The 20,495-nt window shown below is 41.2% G+C and overlaps 1 long non-coding RNA gene across 1 annotated transcript; it reads left to right on the top strand.

Annotated features, from left to right (window-relative positions):
- Window positions 1-1,156: 1,156 nt before the first annotated feature.
- LOC139561175 (uncharacterized) lies at window positions 1,157-19,796 on the top strand. The gene is made up of 3 exons (XR_011672081.1): window positions 1,157-1,417; window positions 6,927-7,019; window positions 12,606-19,796. It is a non-coding gene; the product is annotated as an uncharacterized lncRNA (long non-coding RNA).
- Window positions 19,797-20,495: the final 699 nt, after the last annotated feature.

The raw sequence follows: 20,495 nt of genomic DNA, 5'->3' as shown, positions 1-20,495 counted from the left end.
ACACAAAACAAGCCTCCTATATATGAGTCTCAATCAGAGACAACGACTACCATCTGCCTCTGATTGAGAACCCACACTAGGCTGACATAGAAACAGACAAACTAGACACACAACATAGAATTCCCACCCAGCTCACGTCCTGACCAACTAAACACATACAAAACAAGAGAAAACAGGTCAGGAACGTGACAGTGTGTGCAGTGTGGGGAAACTGAAATAAAGTGAATTCTTCAAAGCATCCTAAGCACCTCCTTTATCACGTAATTTACCAACAGGAACATTTCAGTTGGCGGTGCAATAGGCAGGTCTCCAAATTACATGGCACAAATGTCAAACTATGTGTCTATACATTAAGGAATATTGTTTTCCAGCTGGAAAAGTTTAAAAAATAGCTCTTTCAAATAAAGCGTATGTGTGTTTTGTGTTGAAAAACTGAACAGTGAAATGAAGAAAAAGTAACAGAAGAGAAAGGGGGAGATTGAGTGAGGGAGGGAGGGAAAGAGGGATATGTGGTGAGGTACTTTTCTAGCCTCACATCCACTGAGAGAGACAGACAGACAAACAGACCGACCGACTGACAGACAGACGGCCTTACCACAATGGTTCATGCTATCTGGAATGCTTGGGACGTCCCTACCCCATTGAAGATTACATTTAAAATAGTTAAGGTAAGGGTTAAGGTAAGGTTTAAGGTTAGGGCTAAGTAAGGGTTAAGGTTAGGATAAGGGTAGGGGTTAGGGTAGGGTAGTCCCAAGGATCCCAGATAGAACTTGCGACAAATCTCTACACTAGAAACAGTTTCTCAGGCAATTCAGTTAAGTCCAAATATGACTAGTCATAGTTTGGAATTCAATATAATGTATGTAATATATGTAATTTTTAATGAAAAAAATAAGAATGTGGAAAAATATAGAAATTACATTTTTGCTTAATACTTTTCATGGAATTGAAAATAAATCTCACAAATGAGACTTTGTATTTTAATCTTACAAATGTCAAAGAAACAAAACATATATAAAATAGGAAAATCTCGAAGGGTGCTTATAATTTACACTTTCAATCAAGAATTCACTTTGTTTCAGTAATGGCCCACACTTGAGCACACACTGTGCCTTTAAGATATATTTATAGTGCACCAAGGGTCATGGTTAGAAGGGATCCAACTGTTGTCAAATTAACTTCAAAAGTTGAAATGTTTAGCATTTTAGCTAACACTGAATTCTCCTAAACTGCTGCATAAATTCTAACCTGCTATGAACATTTTTATCTGACGTTCATTTAACTAAATCTGGATCCCTTCTAGGCGGGAGAAGTGCGTGATATATTCCAAGTGAAAGTGAAAGTGAAAGTCTCCAGCTCCCCATTTCTTGTAAGAGACGACAGTCTACTGTCGACTGCAAAAAATTGAAGAATTAAGGTAGGCATAAAAACGCTACACTCTATTTCAAAGCAATTTCTGCATTATTATGTAACAACATGTCAATACAAACATGTTACTTGGGTGATTACTCGCTATAGAATTGATATAAATATAGTGTAAATAAATGAAATTCTAATGTATTCAATCCCTAAACAAGATACAATCTGGAATATTTCATTGCAAAATATTTTGGGGGAATTGAAAATGAAACACAAATTGGAGATTTTGAATTTTAATCTTAGATAGACAGTGTGGTCGAGTCAAACTATAGTCCCGATTTTCATGACTTGTGAGTGGACTTGGACTGAAGCATTAGTGACTCAGACTTGGACTCGCTTTCTCGACCATTGGTGACTCGGACTCGCCTTCTCGTAGCTTGTATTTGCGCTTGAACTGGATAGGCTACTATGATAAACAGAATAGTAGGACACGGTGCGCGCAGCACAGCAGCGAGGGTTCCATTATCTAGCAGTGGAAAGCGCCACACCCTGCATACGCAGAAAATAATGATTGTGGGCAGACAGGCAGGCGCTGCTCGGGATCCGCTTCCGATCATTGGCTAGACGTTGCGGAAGCGACTCTCTTGCTTCTCTGTAACCACCAGTCACCAGCCTACTATTTAGCTTTGCCTGGTTAAAATGGTTAAGAAACACAAACTGCTTTACGAAATTGAAAACAATACTAGTATTGAGTTTAATAGTAAAACAACACTAGCTTCTCTCTCTCCCCTTGAGTATAATGGAAAAGTAGATTGTCGCCGACGCTCGTTTAATGCGAGTGGGTCAAAGACGCAATCTGAGGGCTACCGATCTCGTCTTTGAGCAGTCCCAGAGGTCCTGATATTTCCAAACAGGTTTGATTTTATCCGCACAAAATCCGTGATGCTCTTGTAGTGTGAGATGTGCTACAACAAGTTTTGAGAACGGTGATCAGCAATAGCCAATGAGAGCTCGCCAGAGAAGAAAACAGTGAGATCATAAGGTTGTTTATCGTCACTCGGAATGAGTAGACTAGAGCAGGAGCGATGACTACTACAAGTATGCGTTTTTACTTGCCTTTAACCAAAGCGTCAAATCGTTACAGCTATGAAGTTTACAACCAATGTTATTCAATTCAAAATGCTGGCTAGATATTTCAACTCTGTATGGCAAGCGTGAATGTCTGACTGAACGTTGATGGGGCTGCTTTGAGCCACAGCTCGTAGCTACGTAAATCTAATCATATCATTGTTCTGGCGAGACAGCCTGGTATCCTCACGAACAAGTGAATAATATTGTAGTGTGTGATCCCCGTCTGTGCCACTACGTTGGCAACACAGAAAAGACGGCAGGAAAGACGGCAGGAAAGACAGCTGTTTAATGTGAGGCTCAGCGATGTTAGGATTTTTGAAAGTCGTGTAGTGTCCACCTGGCTTCAGTGAAATATATTTTAAAAAACAGTGTCCGAATACCTATTCTAGAGTACTACAAACAGTATTTAAACTGCATACTATTTACTCAGTGTGGCTGTATGGTAGAGTTGGTACAATTCCATTTTAATGTCCCTCCGGGTTATAATCTGTCGAAAGCATTGAAAAAATAAAGGTGGAATTCCACAAAAAATATTTTCCATAGGGACTTATCATCAATCAATATTTAGGCTATAAACTATTTGCACTTCTAAACCATTGGTTGTATGAAAAACACAGTTTGTGTGTTTTGGTGTGGCACTGAAACCCCAAAAAGTGTTTTCAAACCACCCTCTTACAGAAACCTTCAATATTTTTTATCTTTTATGTGTTTTGTTTGTTTGCCAGTTGTAATATAAAAATACAAAATATCTCATTTGATTTTTAATTCCCCCCAAAAGTATTTTGCTAAAATTATATTGTTCTATTTTTTTACGTCCACATTTGATCTTATTGTTTTTTTTTTACATAAAATAATGTACATTCCATTTTAATTTATTTACAGTCTATTGATTTCCAATCTATAAAGAGTCAGATTTGGACTTCCCTGAATTGATGGGGAACTTTTTCTAGTGTAAAGAGTCGTGGCAGTGCTATCCTTGGGACGTCCCTAAACCCTAACCTAAACCCCTTTACCATCTACGTAACATTGTAAAGGGGGGGTAGGGACGTCCCAAGCATCCCGGATAGCACATACCTTTGTGGCAAGGCAGTCTGTATGTCTGTCTGCCTGCCTGTCTTTGAGGCTAGACAAGTACCCTCACCACATCCCCCTCTTTCTTTCCCTCCCTCATAACCACCTTTCTCTTCTGTTACTTTTTCTTTAAAAACACGCATACCCTTTTTTGAAAGAGCACATTTTTTCCTTTGCAAGTTGGAAAACGATATTCGTTAACCAACTTGCCCTCTAAATACACCTCTGCTGTTTTCAACCAAGATCTCAGCGATCACTACCTCATTGCCTGCATCCGTAATGGGTCAGCGGTCAAACGACCTCCACTCATCACTATCAAATGCTCCCTGAAACACTTCAGCGAGCAGGCCTTTCTAATCAACCTGGCCCGGGTATCCTGGAAGGATATCGACTTCATCCCGTCAGTAGAGGATGTCTGGTTATTTTTTTTTAAATTCCTCACCATCTTAAATAAGCATGCCCCATTCAAGAAATTTAGAACCAGGAACAGATATAGCCCTTGGTTCTCTCCAGACCCGACTGCCCTTAACCAACACACAAACATCCTGTGGCGTTGTGCATTAGCATCGAACAGCCCCCGTGAAATGCAACTTTTTAAGGAAATTAGAAACCAATATACACAGGCAGTTAGAAAAGCCAAGGCTAGCTTTTTCAAGCAGAAATTTGCTTCCTGCAACACAAACTCAAAAAAGTTCTGGGACATTGTAAAGTCCATGGAGAATAAGAGCACCTCCTCCCAGCTGCCCACGGCACTGAGGATAGGGAACTCTGTCACCACCGATAAATCCAATATAATTGAGAATTTCAATAAGCATTTTTCTACGGCTGGCCATGCTTTCCACCTGGGCACCCCTACCCCGGTCAACAGCACTGCACCCCCCACAGCAACTCGCCCAAGCCTTCCCCATTTCTCCTTCTACCAAATCCAGTCAGCTGATGTTCTGAAAGAGCTGCAAAATCTGGACCCCCACAAATCAGCCGGGCTAGACAATCTGGACCCTTTCTTTCTAAAATTATCTGCCAAAATTGTTGCAACCCCTATCACTAGCCTGTTCAACCTCTCTTTCGTGTCGTCTGAGATTCCCAAAGATTGGAAAGCAGCTGCGGTCATCCCCCTCTTCAAAGGGGGGGACACTCTTGACCCAAACTGCTACAGACCTATATCTATCCTACCCTGCCTTTCTAAGGTCTTCGAAAGCCAAGTTAACAAACAGATCACCAACCATTTCGATTCCCACCGTACATTCTCCGCTATGCAATCTGGTTTCAGAGCTGGTCATGGGTGCACCTCAGCCACGCTCAAGGTTCTAAACGATATCTTGACCGCCATCGATAAGAAACAATACTGTACAGCCGTATTCATTGACCTGGCAAAGGCTTTCGACTCTGTCAATCACCACATCCTCATCGGCAGACTCAACAGCCTTGGTTTCTCAAATGATTTCCTCGCCTGGTTCACCAACTACTTCTCCGACAGAGTTCAGTGTGTCAAATCTGAGGGCCTGTTGTCCGTGCCTCTGGCAGTCTCTATGGGGGTGCCACAGGGTTCAATTCTTGGGCCGACTCTCTTCTCTGTATATATCAATGATGTCGCTCTTGCTGCTGGTGAGTCTCTGAACCACCTCTACGCAGACGACACCATTCTGTATACCTCTGGCCCTTCTTTGGACACTGTGTTAACAACCCTCCAGACGAGCTTCAATGCCATACAACTCTCCTTCCATGGCCTCCAACTTCTTAAATACAAGTAAAACTAAATGCATGCTCTTCAACCTATCGCTGCCTGTACCTGCCCGCCCGTCCAGCATCACTACTCTGGACGGTTCTGACTTAGAATATGTGGACAACTACAAATACCTAGGTGTCTGGTTAGACTGTAAACTCTCCTTCCAGACTCACATAAAACATCTCCAATCTAAAGTTAAATCTAGAATTAGCTTCCTATTTCGCAACAAAGCATCCTTCACTCATGCTGCCAAACATACCCTCGTAAAACTGACCATCTTACCGATCCTCGACTTTGGCGATGTCATTTACAAAATAGCTTCCAATACCCTACTCAACAAATTGGATGCAGTCTATCACAGTGCCATCCGTTTTGTTACCAAAGCCCCATATACTACCCACCACTGCGACCTGTACGCTCTCGTTGGCTGGCCCTCGCTTCATACTCGTCGCCAAACGCACTGGCTCCAGGTCATCTACAAGACCCTGCTAGGTAAAGTCCCGCCTTATCTCTGCTCGCTGGTCACCATAGCACGCGTTCCAGCAGGTATATCTCACTTGTCACCCCCAAAGCCAATTCCTCCTTTGGCCGCCTCTCCTTCCAGTTCTCTGCTGCCAATGACTGGAACGAACTACAAAAATCTCTGAAACTGGAAACACTTATCTCCCTCACTAGCTTTAAGCACCAGCTGTCAGAGCAGCTCACATATCACTGCACCTGTACATAGCCCAAACAACTACCGCTTCCCCTACCGTATTTATTTATTTTGCTCCTTTGCAACCCAGTATTTCTACTTTGCACACTCATCTACTGTCAAATCTACCATTCCAGTGTTTTAATTGCTATATTGTATTTACCTCGCCACCATGGCCTATTTATTGCCTTTACCTCCCTTATCTCACCTCATTTGCTCACATTGTATATAGACTTATTTTTCTACTGTATTATTGACTGTATGTTTGTTTTACTCCATGTGTAACTCTGTGTTGTTATATGTGTCGAACTGCTTTGCTTTATTTTTTTTGCCAGGTCGCAATTGTAAATGAGAACTTGTTCTCAACTTGCCTACCTGGTTAAATACAGGTGAAAAAAAAAAATAAAAAAATGTACAGACACATAGAGTTTGGCAGGTTTGACATTTGTGCTATGTAATGTGGAGACCTGCCTATTGTCCTGCATACTGAAATGTTCCTGTTGGTAACATGATCAAGGAGGTGCTTAAAGAAGGCTTTGAAGACTTGATTACAATATCCCCCCCTCTTGAGACACACTCCAGCCCAGCAGTATATCATTTTTATATCTCCAATTTACAACCTCGGATTGAAAAAGACTGTCATATTAGATTGATACATCTGAGTAGTATATGAGTAGTATATATACTACTCATTATAGTGCAGTCACTGCTAATATGACCCCCATTTTCTCCAAAACACAATACAATAGAGGCAGGATACTTGCCCACATGATTAAGCATGTATTTAATGTAGCAAAAATGACAGATTTTTGACCAAATGAGCAGTTACTGCCTTTTTCCTTGGGAGGGCAGTATATTACACTGAGGGAGAGGTGCTGATGAAAGTGAAATTGTCCAGCTCCCCATTTCTTGTAAATGACAGTTACAAATAATTCCCTTCTGCAGTTAAACAGCCAGACCCTTTGGTATCGTCAGCTTTCCATACACTGGCTGAGAGACCACGCGCCACTGTCGACTGCAAAAAGTTGAAGAATTAAGGTAGGCCTAAAAACGCAACTCAATTTAAAGGCAATTTCTGCATTATTATGTAACATGTTAATACAATCATTTTTGGAAAATTTTATTTATGGTCTTTTACATTTTTTTTTTTTTAAACATACACATACCATCGACAACATACAGACACACATCCATAACATTACTCCTGGCTAGACCCACCTGCTCACACCACCATCTCCAGTGTCACATCACTATCCTCCACATGGCCTCTAACTGCACCATTTTGTTTCTATCCATCGCCCACGCACTCTCAACATTTACACAATAAACCATTTGGCCATTCTATTGTGTTGTTGATTCAGGATTGGTTGATGTCCAGTTTAAGTAGATGTTTTTCAAGATGATTGACGAGAAAACTATCGTCCAACTCATTGGTTATCTCACTGCAGCATTTTTTTGAATTTTATTTTACTAGGCAAGTCAGTTAAGAACAAATTCTTATTTTCAATGATGGCCTTGTTCAGGGGCAGAACGACAGATTTGTACCTTGTCAGCTCGGGGATTTGAACTTGCAACTTGCAACGGTTACTAGTCCAACGCTCTAACCACTAGGCTACACTGCCGCCCCACCCTCTTGAAATATGCAGACAGACAGGTTCAAAGTACATTTACCCTTTTATTTACATTATATTGATTGAAGTATTACAATGAAAATGTATTCAATCCAAAAATAAGATACAATCTGGAATTTTTGTTTACAAAATACTTCTTATGAAATTGAAAATTAAACTCAGAAATAGGAGTGGGCAGGTTCTGATAATTCTCCCTTTAGTTTTCATTCTGCAATAAAAACCTACAAAAATATCAATGAGCGGTAGCTGAGCGCCTGACTTAACATTAATATACGTAGTAAATAAGTATTGAGTAGAAATTCTGAGGTAGTGATAAACAGAAATTGAGGTAGAGAGAAACAGTAAATTAGTTTTCTAATGAGGGAGTGGTGGTGTACTGCCATTTGATGGCGACCAAAACAACTGCCTAATAAAACCTATTATAAATTGATGGACTCGTAACTCAGACATGGACTTGACTCATACTTCAGCCATAGGGACTCGTGACTTGAGTACAGGGGACTTGGGACTCGACTCGGACACGAGTTTTAAGTGACTCGACTACAACACTGCAAATAGCAAACAAACACGTATAAAACAAACAATCCTGAAGGATTCTTTAATTTTCACTATCAATCATGAACAAAATCATGTAACATCACATTCACAAACCTATCACGTTGATAAGTTTTCGCTCCTCCCTTGTACTTGATTGATGAATTAAGATCACAAATTAATAAAGAACTCCCCACACCTGGTTGTCTAGGTCTTAATTGAAAGGAAAAAACAAAAACCTGCAGACACTAGGCCTCCATGGAATGAGTTTGACACCCCTGCCAAAGCCCATATAGCCATCTATCCTAGTTATAAAGGACTGAAGACATATTTATTAGTGAAGCCAAAGTGCTTTAACATATATACAGTACATTAAATCAAATAGCCTAGTACACACACAAATGTTCAAATCAAAAGCCGATTGCACAGAAAAATGTGGACAGTTGCGTGCATCACAAATTCAGAACCGCTGGACAGCAACATAAAATAAAGCACTGATCATTGGGAACAAGATCAGAATGATTGCTAAGTCTTGATCCATAAATGAAATAATTAAATGGGTAGCCTAGCTTACAAAACTAAAACAATCCATATGCTCAAATCAAAAGGCCTGATTTAACATGACAATAATGCAGCTACAGTGGGGCAAAAAAGTATTTAGTCAGCCACCAATTGTGCAAGTTCTCCCACTTAAAAAGATGAGAGAGGCCTGTAATTTTCATCATAGGTACACTTCAACTATGACAGACAAAATGAGAAAGAAAATCCAGAAAACCACATTGTAGGACTTTTAATGAATTTATTTGCAAATTATGGTGGAAAATAAGTATTTGGTCAATAACAAAAGTTTATCTCAATACTTTGTTATATACCCTTTGTTGGCAATGACAGAGGTCAAACGTTTTCTGTAAGTCTTCACAAGGTTTTCACACACTGTTGCTGGTATTTTGTTCCATTCCTCCATGCAGATCTCCTCTAGAGCAGTGATGTTTTGGGGATGTTGCAACACGGACTTTCAACTCCCTCCAAAGACTTTCTATGGGGTTGAGATCTGGAGACTGGCTAGGCCACTCCAGGACCTTGAAATGCTTCTTACGAAGCCACTCCTTCGTTGCCCGGGCGGTGTGTTTGGGATCATTGTCATGCTGAAAGACCCAGCCACGTTTCATCTTCAATGCCCTTGCTGATGGAAGGAGGTTTTCACTCAAAATCTCACGATACATGGCCCCATTCATTCTTTCCTTTACACGGATCAATCGTCCTGGTCCCTTTGCAGAAAAACAGCCCCAAAGCATGATGTTTCTACCCCCATGCTTCACAGTAGGTATGGTGTTCTTTGGATGCAACTCAGCATTCTTTGTCCTCCAAACACGACGAGTTGAGTTTTTACCAAAAAGTTATATTTTGGTTTCATCTGACCATATGACATTCTCCCAATCTTCTTCTGGATCATCCAAATGCTCTCTAGCAAACTTCAGACGGGCCTGGACATGTACTGGCTTAAGCAGGGGGACACGTCTGACACTACAGGATTTGACTCCCTGGCGGCGTAGTGTGTTACTGATGGTAGGCTTTGTTACTTTGGTCCCAGCTCTCTGCAGGTCATTCACTAGGTCCCCCCGTGTGGTTCTGGGATTTTTGCTCACCGTTCTTGTGATCATTTTGACCCCACGGGGTGAGATCTTGCGTGGAGCCCCAGATCGAGGGAGATTGTCAGTGGTCTTGTATGTCTTCCATTTCCTAATAATTGCTCCCACAGTTGATTTCTTCAAACCAAGCTGCTTACCTATTGCAGATTCAGTCTTCCCAGCCTGGTGCAGGTCTACAATTTTGTTTCTGGTGTCCTTTGACAGCTCTTTGTTCTTGGCCATAGTGGAGTTTGGAGTGTGACTGTTTGAGATTGTGGACAGGTGTGTTTTATACTGATAACAAGTTCAAACAGGTGCCATTAATACAGGTAACGAGTGGAGGACAGAGGAGCCTCTTAAAGAAGAAGTTACAGGTCTGTGAGAGCCAGAAATCTTGCTTGTTTGTAGGTGACCAAATACTTATTTTCCACCATAATTTGCAAATAAATTTATAAAAAATCCTACAATGTAATTTTCAGGATTTTTCCCCCTTCATTTTATCTGTCATAGTTGAAGTGTACCTATGATGAAAATTACAGGCCTCTCTCATCTTTTTAAGTGGGAGAACTTGCACAATTGGTGGCTGACTAAATACTTTTTTGCCCCACTGTACATCCATAGTCCCCGGTGTCGACAGATTCACAAATCAAAAGATGGTTTAGTTTTAAACTCTGACGAAGGCCAATAGAACAAACACCTTTTCAATGAGAAAACAGAAATCCACTTTTGGAGGAAAAAATTAAAGATACTTATGTTTTCAAGCAATACTCGTGAACATTTTAAGGAGAACAAAAATATATACCAGCGCAGAAGCTTCGCTATTTCGCATATTTCCAATTAAGTAACCTAGTTTTGTTGTTTTGGCTACTTGAAGAGAACTAGGGCCTACCACTCGCAGCCCACCTCTTCAAATGAATTGCGTATAACATCCTGACATTTAAACCATACTTGATTTTCGAAAATTCACATGCCATAAAACATTATTTTCCATTCTGAGAATGCGTCATATGCGATTTGCGTTGTTTCCCGCTATTTGTTGATTTCTTCTTCTTCATGGCGCACATTTTGTTTGTGCATGCTGCCACCTACTGTGTGGTAGTGTGTTCAATCATGTTACATTTGTGATACTGTTTAGGTTCTACTTTTCAGAATAAATAACTCATCGGACACACTAGAAAAGCTTAACCAAGTTTAATTCTTCCCAAAGGGTCGATACAGCTGTAATTCAGACAAACATGACTTCCCCCGTGGTAGTATTCATACCCTACTTTGGGTGGAGTCTCCTCCTTATTGCTAAACATTGCATCATTCTTTCTAAGCAGGGAGCTAAGTGATATGAGCCTTCAACTGTTTCTCCCCTTATTAGTACTGCCACATGCGATCGTGTTCCCTGCACCCCCTCCCAAGCTTCATCATGGCACCCCTCATGTCTCTTTTGTAACTAATGTTTCTATACTTCTGAGTATAACAATGTTCCAAGTTTAACCCCGAATCCAACAATACAAAAGGGGGAGAAAATAAACATTGAAGCACCAACCAACCCATGCCTATATACCGCTAGTACACCCAGGTACTTCTCTGCAGCTACCACCTAGTTAAAAACCCACGACCCCATTCCACTACTTTGACCCTATCTGCTCCTGCACTATGCCAACGACCTGGGAGTACGCAGACCAAACCTCAACACACCCTGTAACTCTACTGATTTCAAATCTCGTATGATCAAATACTTCTCTACAGCTGCCACCACATCTATTTTCTGTGATTTACGTTGCATTTCTGCGGTACATTTGATAACCATTGCTATGACTGCGAAGAAGCCAACCTTACTGAAGCATAAATCCCTCGTTGGCCTATTCCTCTGTGCGGGCACAAATCTACTACTCACTGAGATCCTCTTAGGATCCCTCACCCTTGACCCATCTTCCTCTACAAAAGCTCTAACAGGACAACTGATATATCCTAACATGACTTTGTCGGGTAGAGAATCTGACTCAAAACTCAAAAGGACTGACAGTGACTCCTCTGTTTCACCACCGGGTCTGCGTCGCGCCAAACGGCGGGCGTCACAAAAACCAAGAATTTTCAACTTCAATTGCTCCACCGCCACACTTAACGCTACCCCAGGAATCACTCCTTTCAGTAGTGCCCTGTTCCTAAGAGCAAAGCAAGAAACAGATCTTGACCCAAGTTACGTGACACAGAGCGCCTGATCAGAAGAAACACAAACAAAATATCACAATTCCACTACAGATTACCTTCACTGATTCAACTGCACCCAACTCCTTTCCCACTCACCCTGAAACCACAAATGGATCCGCCAAAAGGCAAAGATACATTTTCTCCAACATTCTTCTAAAAGACTGACTAATGCTCACAAATGGAACAATTGTTATTTTAATCCTACAAATACATTACTCCCATTCACTGTTTATGATTGATCACACATTTTTATGGTTAGGCTACTTGGTAATAAGCATTTTAATTTAGACCTCCACCTGTAGTACAGTGTAATTTTAGCAAAATACTTTTTCTGGAATTGAAAATAAAACTCACAAATGGTCGAAGATTTGGGTAAAATGTAAAACCAAGTGACAAATCAATTACTTTTCAATTTCACATTATGCAGTATATTTAAAACAAATGATGTTGCCTTATATAGCATTTTTAAAACATATCTAAATGCATTCTCAAAATAGTAGCTTTACATTTACAATTTAAAATGATTTTAAATTTAGAAAAATAACACAGCCTACTTATATGGCATCAATTAAAAGGTTTCTCAAGCCCTGAATATTTAACTATCCTCTTTCCCCTTTTTTGTCACCTAGGAGACTGGAGTTAAAGAAACAACAGTGACCAAACTCCACCATGGAAAACGACATGTACGATTATCTTCCGGATCCTGACGATGACAATTACCTCCCTGAGGATATTACAGTGTCAGTGCTTCTTCTGCTTGGTATTTGCCTCCCTGCCCTTGGTTGGATTATCATCCTGTCTCTCTGCTGTAAACGCTGGGAAAGAAAACATGTCACATTTTTTCTCGTGTCCCTCCTTATCACTGACACTCTGCAGCTGATCGCTTCCCCTTTCATTGTGGAAACTGTGCTAACCGGGGTTCCCTGTTGGCATGTTAGTTGGTGGTGCACTACAGTATACATACTGTTTTCGGTGTCAAGATTCTGCGGCCTGTTTTTGCACCTGTGGGTTGCTCTGGAGAAGATCTGGATTCTGAGTCATCGAAGGGTTAAATGTTTCTTCATTTTGTTTTTTTCTGTGTGCTTGTTATACATTTTATTTGCAATCTATGTGCATTTGTATGATGTTAATTATTTGTTTTTATATATTTTGAATACTTTCTTTGGATTGTTTGCTTTGGGCACAGCTGCTGCAGCATGTGTGGGAGCCCTCAAACCCGTGCCAACACGGAACCTCACAGCTAAATGTCAGAGTTTGAAGGTATTAGCAGTGGCCATGTTTACTTTTATGATACTCTATGTTCCTGAGTTCCTCTACCATATAATACAAACCTTCAGACCTGCTGGGACGGAGTGGTTTAGTTATGTTGTCCTCTACCTGCCGTGTCTGAGACCCATCACTGACTGTGTCCTGTGTTGGTTTGTTTGCATGGACAGGAAGCGAGAGCAGCAACCGACAGGCGTAGAACTCAATTCACCTATCCTCGATTCCTCTCGTTCTGTCACCTTGCCTTCTTAACGCATTGGAGAAGGACCATGGAACGGGACCTCCAATAGGGGAGGATGAGAGATTATGTAACAGTAGGCCGAACAACATGTGCAGGTGGCAATCCTCACAGGGTGTCAAGTTTAAGGGCTGCATCGGACAATTTTTATCCAGACACACTGAACAGTTATAACGGCACGAGTGCCCCCCCCATTCGGGTGTAGCCGGTATGGCACGATGGACAGACATATGATGCGCCTAAAAACGCTGTGATGTTAGTAATGGCATAGTAATGTTCGTTTTGTACATAAAAGTACAGAATCTGAGGATGAGGTTGGGGGTTGTTTTGGAATTTCAAGAGAGCTGCATTAGCTCTACTGTGGTACAAAACCACAATCTTGATATTCAGAAAGTTTTCAAATTTGACTATGTCCGAGAAAGCCACCACATCCTGTATACCGAGACCCACGGCAATTTGGAGCTCTCTAGCCTTGTGTAACGCCGCTAGATCCGTACATCCAGGGTTGAGTAAATGTTTTAGACCTATTGCAAAGCATAGCTGATTACCAGGATTGTGAACGTTTATGAGGTAGGCCCTTTTATTGCTTATGATTTCTGATTGCATTAGGCTATCAAGTTTCCTTCTCTGACCCCCGCCACCCTGGGGTTGACGTATTATTTGCACTACAAGCTCGAGGGTCCTATCGGCTATGACGGATAAATTTGACTGAACAAGTCGTTCTAGCAGGGCGATAAATTGTTCAAGATCTGCTTCGCCAATGGGTAAAATAAGAGATACCGTGTTATGCAGGCTATCTCCACAAATTTCCAACTGTAAGACATCACGAGGTTTGCCATAATCTCTAGCCCTGTCTAACAGTTCGTTCAGAGTATCCAGTATCATCACATAAAACACAGCATAGTCAAGGTTCTGATTCACCCATGTGAAATTGAAAAACTGTTGAATCTCTGTATTGTTGAATTTATTTCGGTACACAACCCGGACATTTCTATCAATACCATCTCCGTCCTGATTTATTAGACAATTTTCCAATTCCTCAAAAACATCGTATTGCGTTTCAGACTCTTCTGACCTGGGCGTTAATGGCTGGTTTTGCGGGGTGTGCGGTGCAGAAGATTTTAGGCTCTCATTCATCTGATTAATTAGGTATATGAGGGCTTCGGGAATCTGTGATAACAGGTTTTCATCGGTCGTCCCTGAATCTTTCATACGATTAATAATTCGGATGGAACCTGTGATAATATGCTTTCATCTATCGGTATTATGTCTGTTACCCCTGTTCATATGTTTAATTATAGCTTGGAGTTCGGGCGGTATCTGTGATAAGAGGGTTTCAACTGTCTCAATTATGTCTGTTGGCTCAGCCATTTGGATAATTAATGATGTGTGTTTTTAGCGCCTAAATTTGCGTTTTTTAATCGGATTGATGTTTAACAAATGTGGAATTGTTCTATGCCAGAAGGATAGATCCTGGCGGTATTGTCACTCGAGTAAAGCCCCCATTCGTTTGTGTAGCAAAACCTTTCGGGATTTCACAGCCCTGGAAAAGGCTGTGAAAAGCCTAGCTTGTTCAATTTCAGGTCCGGTTGTTTCCACCAAAGAATTGTCTGAATTAAGAAGGTTGGCAGCATCCCATAATAGCCGGTCATCTGCCTCTGAAATGTCATTTAAAACGGTGAAATCCTCCAGTTTGGTTATTTCATTGGGAATGTCCGGTGAGCCGGAATCCTCCGCGTGCTCTAGATGTGTGAGGTCTTCTGTGCCGTTATACGCCGGGGAGGGGTCTGATAGAAAATAATATATACAAAATAGGTTATTAAACATAAAAATATGTTAGATAAAAAATGTCAAATACATTTCAGGTATAATACTATATATTAACAATACATAATTAAAATACCTCGGCTTTTTTGACGAGGGCTGTTCTGAGGAATTGCGGAAACCGTTGGTTCTTCACTTTTGTCACCAAGCATTCCCGATTCTGCCGGGCTTGTCTCGTTGAAGCCTGAAAAAACATTATTTGTCCTTGTTTTAACATATTCAAGCCTAAAAATGTATAAATAATACAAATATGTATAACTAATAATATATATATAATGGCTTCATACCGTGTCCATGGAGCGCCGTCTCATGAAGCCGTAAGTTCCCTGCCCTGTTGCACTTTTCGGGAGGGTCTGATTCTGAGCAATGTACTTGCGCCCGAGTTGTGCGTTGCTTGTTTGGGTCTGGAATATGGAACGCGCGGGTGGAGGCTCCCGGGGGAGTTGACCGGACGTTTAAATCCTCTGTTCTCGGTGTGTTTGAAAAAACGTTCGTACAGAACGGGAGAATAGCATCTGTGTCATCTGATCCTCCGAAGTCGTTCATGGTCCATAAGGAGGCCGTTATCCTTCTTGGCGGTTTGTCAGCTGTAAACACAAAAATAGCTTTTAATATAGGGTGCACACTTTTTGTTTTTAATGTATAAATATTCTTGTGTATGTGATTATTGGACTTACGTCTACAATAATGGGATGGGGACTGGCTGCATGGGTTTTGCTCCTCTGAACCCCCTTCTAACGAAGGCTGTTCCAGATCATTTATCCCTCTGAGCAACTGCGTAAAGGTTGGAGACCCTACAAACGTTAGATAATATTAACATATATTTATCAAAATAACAGCAACAGTGTGTGAAAACCTTGTGAAGACTTACAGAAAACGTTTGACCTCTGTCATTGCCAACAAAGGGTATATAACAAAGTATTGAGAAACTTTTGTTGTTGACCAAATACTTATTTTCCACCATAATTTGCAAATTAATTAATTAAAAATCCAACAATGTGATTTTCTGGATTTTTTTGCTCATTTTGTCTGTCATAGTTGAAGTGTACCTATGATGAAAATTACAGGCCTCTCATCTTTTTAAGTGGGAGAACTTGCACAATTGGTGGCTGACTAAATACTTTTTTGCCCCACTGTACGTGCATTTGACAAATTTGTTAAAAAATCATTGCCCCCCGTTTAAAAAACCATATCACGCCGGTTTAATATTACAATAATATCAATAATATTCAAACAATTCCCCGCATCCAAATCTAATATATTATTTTCACTAACTGACCTTCAGAAAGCTCCATTAGGACGGATTCACGGATGGTCTTTTAGCTGTTCTGGGCTGTTGGCTTGGTGTTTGGAGTTGCGCAAATGCCTTTCGTACAGAGTGGATAGGATCTGTTTCACTAGCCTCGCTCCGCAGTCGTGTCTCTAGTGAGAGATAGTCCGTAATGGTCTTACAGAGCGGTGGTGACGTTTTTTCGGTCGGCCATATAATATCGGAATGTTTAGATTGACCCCAAAACCACCAGTGGTTATCTAGACATATTCTGTCTGCCGGGATTTCCTTTTGATTTGCTACCCGCTCATGGGTAGCTGCGTGGGGGGTGTCCGATTATAAATGTATAGACCTGTGTGGGGGGCCGTTTGTATATGCGCGGATTAGAAATAACATATGTTTTAACCCCAGGGATCGGTCTAGACAAGATATATTCTGCCTGGGTTGTTTGACTTTTTATCCCCCTCACCCCCTCATCCTTGGAGGTGAGATAAATACGTATTGGAAAGGCTTGTGTGGTAAATTAATCGGAAGTGCCCATTTGAAGAGTCGCACAAACACAGCCCCCATACAACCCCACACACTTTTTTTTTTGGATTGGGGGTAGCCAGATATCTTGACCGAAAGAGAGAGATACAGCCTTGAGTGCAGATGCCAGGGCATTGTTGAACACACACCCCTCCCCTTTTGTTGTTGAAACACACACACCTACACTCGCACGCACACGCCCGCACACACACGCGCGCACACGTCTTTTCCGAAATTATTTCTCTCAGGGACCGATTGGGAGAGAGAGAGGCGAGTGATATTCCTTTCTTTAAACAGTGAGATACCTCTTTAAAACCATTTTATTTAATACATAATATTTCGTACAGACCTTTTTAAAACATCTTATAATTAATCCCCAAAATTTTACACATCATTACCAGACAGTACTAAACTTTTAATAACCTTTAATGTTTATAACATAACGTTGTAGGAAAGACTGTATTTGTATAAAATAAGACAATGCATTTCTCTGCGGCAGACCGGGGCTAGAGAGAAAAGCCCGCTTCCCGTTCGTTAAGGGTTGAGATATAGTATTAATCCCCATTCATTCTAAATCTTTAGTACATACAGTTTAAAACATCTTATAATTAATTTTTAAAATGTACTATTCATTTATTACAGATAATGGGCCCGTTTAGCCCTGACCGGCATCTGTCTCCAATTCCCCGTCGTCAAGACAGGCTCTCTTGCATGCTCCAGCATGGTTTCGTAAGTTTTCACTCCAGGGATAGATCAAACGTCGGACCTGTAGATCCTGGGTATGTCTTAAGGATAGACGCGGCCAGCTCCGTAATTATTTACGATTTTGGAAAAAACTGTCCAGCTTATTCATCAGTGTTATGAATATGGGATAATCAAGCCATTTAAAGCTTAACACTGGCATAAAAAAGTTTACATCCTTGCAGGCTTTGGAAAATACATATGAACTGACAGACTTCGTCGCATTTGTACTATCAAATTGTTCACATGCTAAAATTGTCACTTTGGAGTCGGGGCTATACGCCATTGAAGCGATTCTTAGGGACTTCAGATCACTGCGGCGGCAGACCAGTTCTTCCATTGCATATCCTGGCAGGGTTGAACCACTCAGAGCCTGTTCAATTTGACAGAGCGCTAGCCTTATCTTAAGCCATTCTCTCATCCGCAGCGCAGGAGAAAAACTCCCGGGTTTTGCATGATAAAGGGGTTTGGGGCCACTGTCTGTGAATATCTTTACCGTAGAATCCTCCGGTTGGAATATGTAAGACATATGTCCCTCACTCGTACCCAAAACTCCTTTAAAACATTCTGGAGCTTCACACAGAACTTCCTCTATGTTTTGCCATTGTGTTTATGACAAGAGATGCATAGCACCCCGAGAATTGGCCTAGGAGACATAATTTCCTGTTTAATGTTCAGGGTTTTATTTTTAAAATCTTGTTTAGTGTTCTGGGGCCGCATGTCTTGTTCTGGGCTGTATTTATAATGTGTCTGCCGCAAATACAACCCCCCCGGACATTCCTACTTCATAGACAACAACCCTAAGGGCAATAAAATAGGGTGGGTGTGGGGTCACCCTCTTTGAAATGTTCAAAGACATTGCCCCCAGTTCAACCAGGTCCCTACACATCAATCATCATGACAACTTCAAAGGAATAGATGCAATATAGATATAAAAATAACACACCCTCTAACACATGACAACAGGAACAGGATGTCCTGGCCGGATGCCCATATTTGGGCATGTACGTGTCATCCGGACATAGGGTCATAAATCAAAATTTTGACCCGTGCCGTCTATTTTATTCTCTCTCATATGTGTTCCATAAATTCCATTCTAGTCATTTCAATGAGCCGGTCCTCCTATAGCTCCTCCCACCAGCCTCCGCTGATATGAAGTAATAAAAACTTCTCACTCCCGTTGAAGAATCATTTGTAGGCTGAGTTCCGGAGGGAAAAGGAAGAGAATTGGCCAATTGTGAATGGATGATAACTGTGTAAAATACTTTTAAAAAACTGTAAATATTTAATAAATAAAATAAAACCTCACTGTTTGAGTTTGTTGTTGCTCTAAGGCCAGAAATAAATTTGACTGCAGGTTGTCGACAATGCATCTTCGGAAGGCAATTTCTGATTGAGTCGACATATGCAGTGGTTACCGTGAATGAGATCTCCGTGACCGTGAGAACATTGAGTTTATTAAAATCTGCATTGCTGATAACCTGAAGATAGATTGAATCCCGGCCTAGCACTTGTATTTTCACTGGGCTTTGCAGATAGCTGCTTTATTAGAGAACGTTTTTACTTGCAATGACTTTGATTTGTGGTTGTCTTACCTACAGTACCTTAGTGCGTTCAACTGACTGTAGTCACTCTGGATAAGAGAGTCTAGAATGTGATTACAATATAAAAATGAATAATAAAGAAAGACGAACAACATCACAGTTTCCCGAAGTGTAAATAGGATAACTGTTTTTGATACAAAGCGACTAGTCATTGGCCTTCCAAGGAGGATTACAAACAAGTACATCTGCTATTCAGTGTCCTTGTTCAGGACCTATAACAACAGTACAATAGAGAGAGGGCATATCTTTGCATCCTTGTAACAATGGCTTCTATGATAGCATGGACAGTGCAATTTTGGGACATTGAATGCTGTTATTCAGATAAAAGTAATAAAAACCTACTGCGTCACATTTTGTCTTTAATATGTAAATGTAACATTCTATAGTCCTGGTCCAGGGTCACATTCCCAGTCCAGAGCTTTGGTCCAGGCCTCCAGGGAGTCTCACTCTCCTCCTGCTCCACAGTCACCTGGTAATGAAGCAAGACAGACAATAAAACATGAACACACTGCCCCCTACAGCTGAATCACAGGAACAACATTCAGAGATGGAGCATAGTGTACAGCAGTGGTCAATAACACCTGGTCCTTGAGCGTGGTGCAGGCTTTCGCCCATCCAGACTCCTCCGGTGGAGTTGGAAATCAGACAACCCCTGTTTGATATGGATTTGGTCTCTCTCCAGCCCTCTCTCGCTCTCTCCCTGCCCCTCTTTCGCTCGCATGCACGCACACACACACACTTTCTCTCTCTCTTAATCCATTACCTGTTCTAAGACCTGTTGATAGACGGTATGATCTGTCATATCAGCACCACAGTGGATCTCCATCCTCACCACAGCTTTCTTTCTCCTGGGGGCTACAAGACATCAGATCAGGTTGACAAAACACTGTTCCTCTCGTCACCACACAAGATATATAACACTGTTCCTCTCCTCATCAAAGAAGATAAAACACTGTTCCTCTCATCACCACACAAGATAAAACACTGTTCCTCTCATCACACAAGATAAAACATTGTTCCTCTCATCACCACACAAGATAAAACACTG

Source organism: Salvelinus alpinus, chromosome 31 (assembly GCF_045679555.1).
Source record: "Salvelinus alpinus chromosome 31, SLU_Salpinus.1, whole genome shotgun sequence".
NCBI lineage: Eukaryota > Metazoa > Chordata > Actinopteri > Salmoniformes > Salmonidae > Salvelinus > Salvelinus alpinus.
Note: the sequence above shows the minus strand (reverse complement) of the source record. Positions and strands in the feature narration are given on the sequence as shown.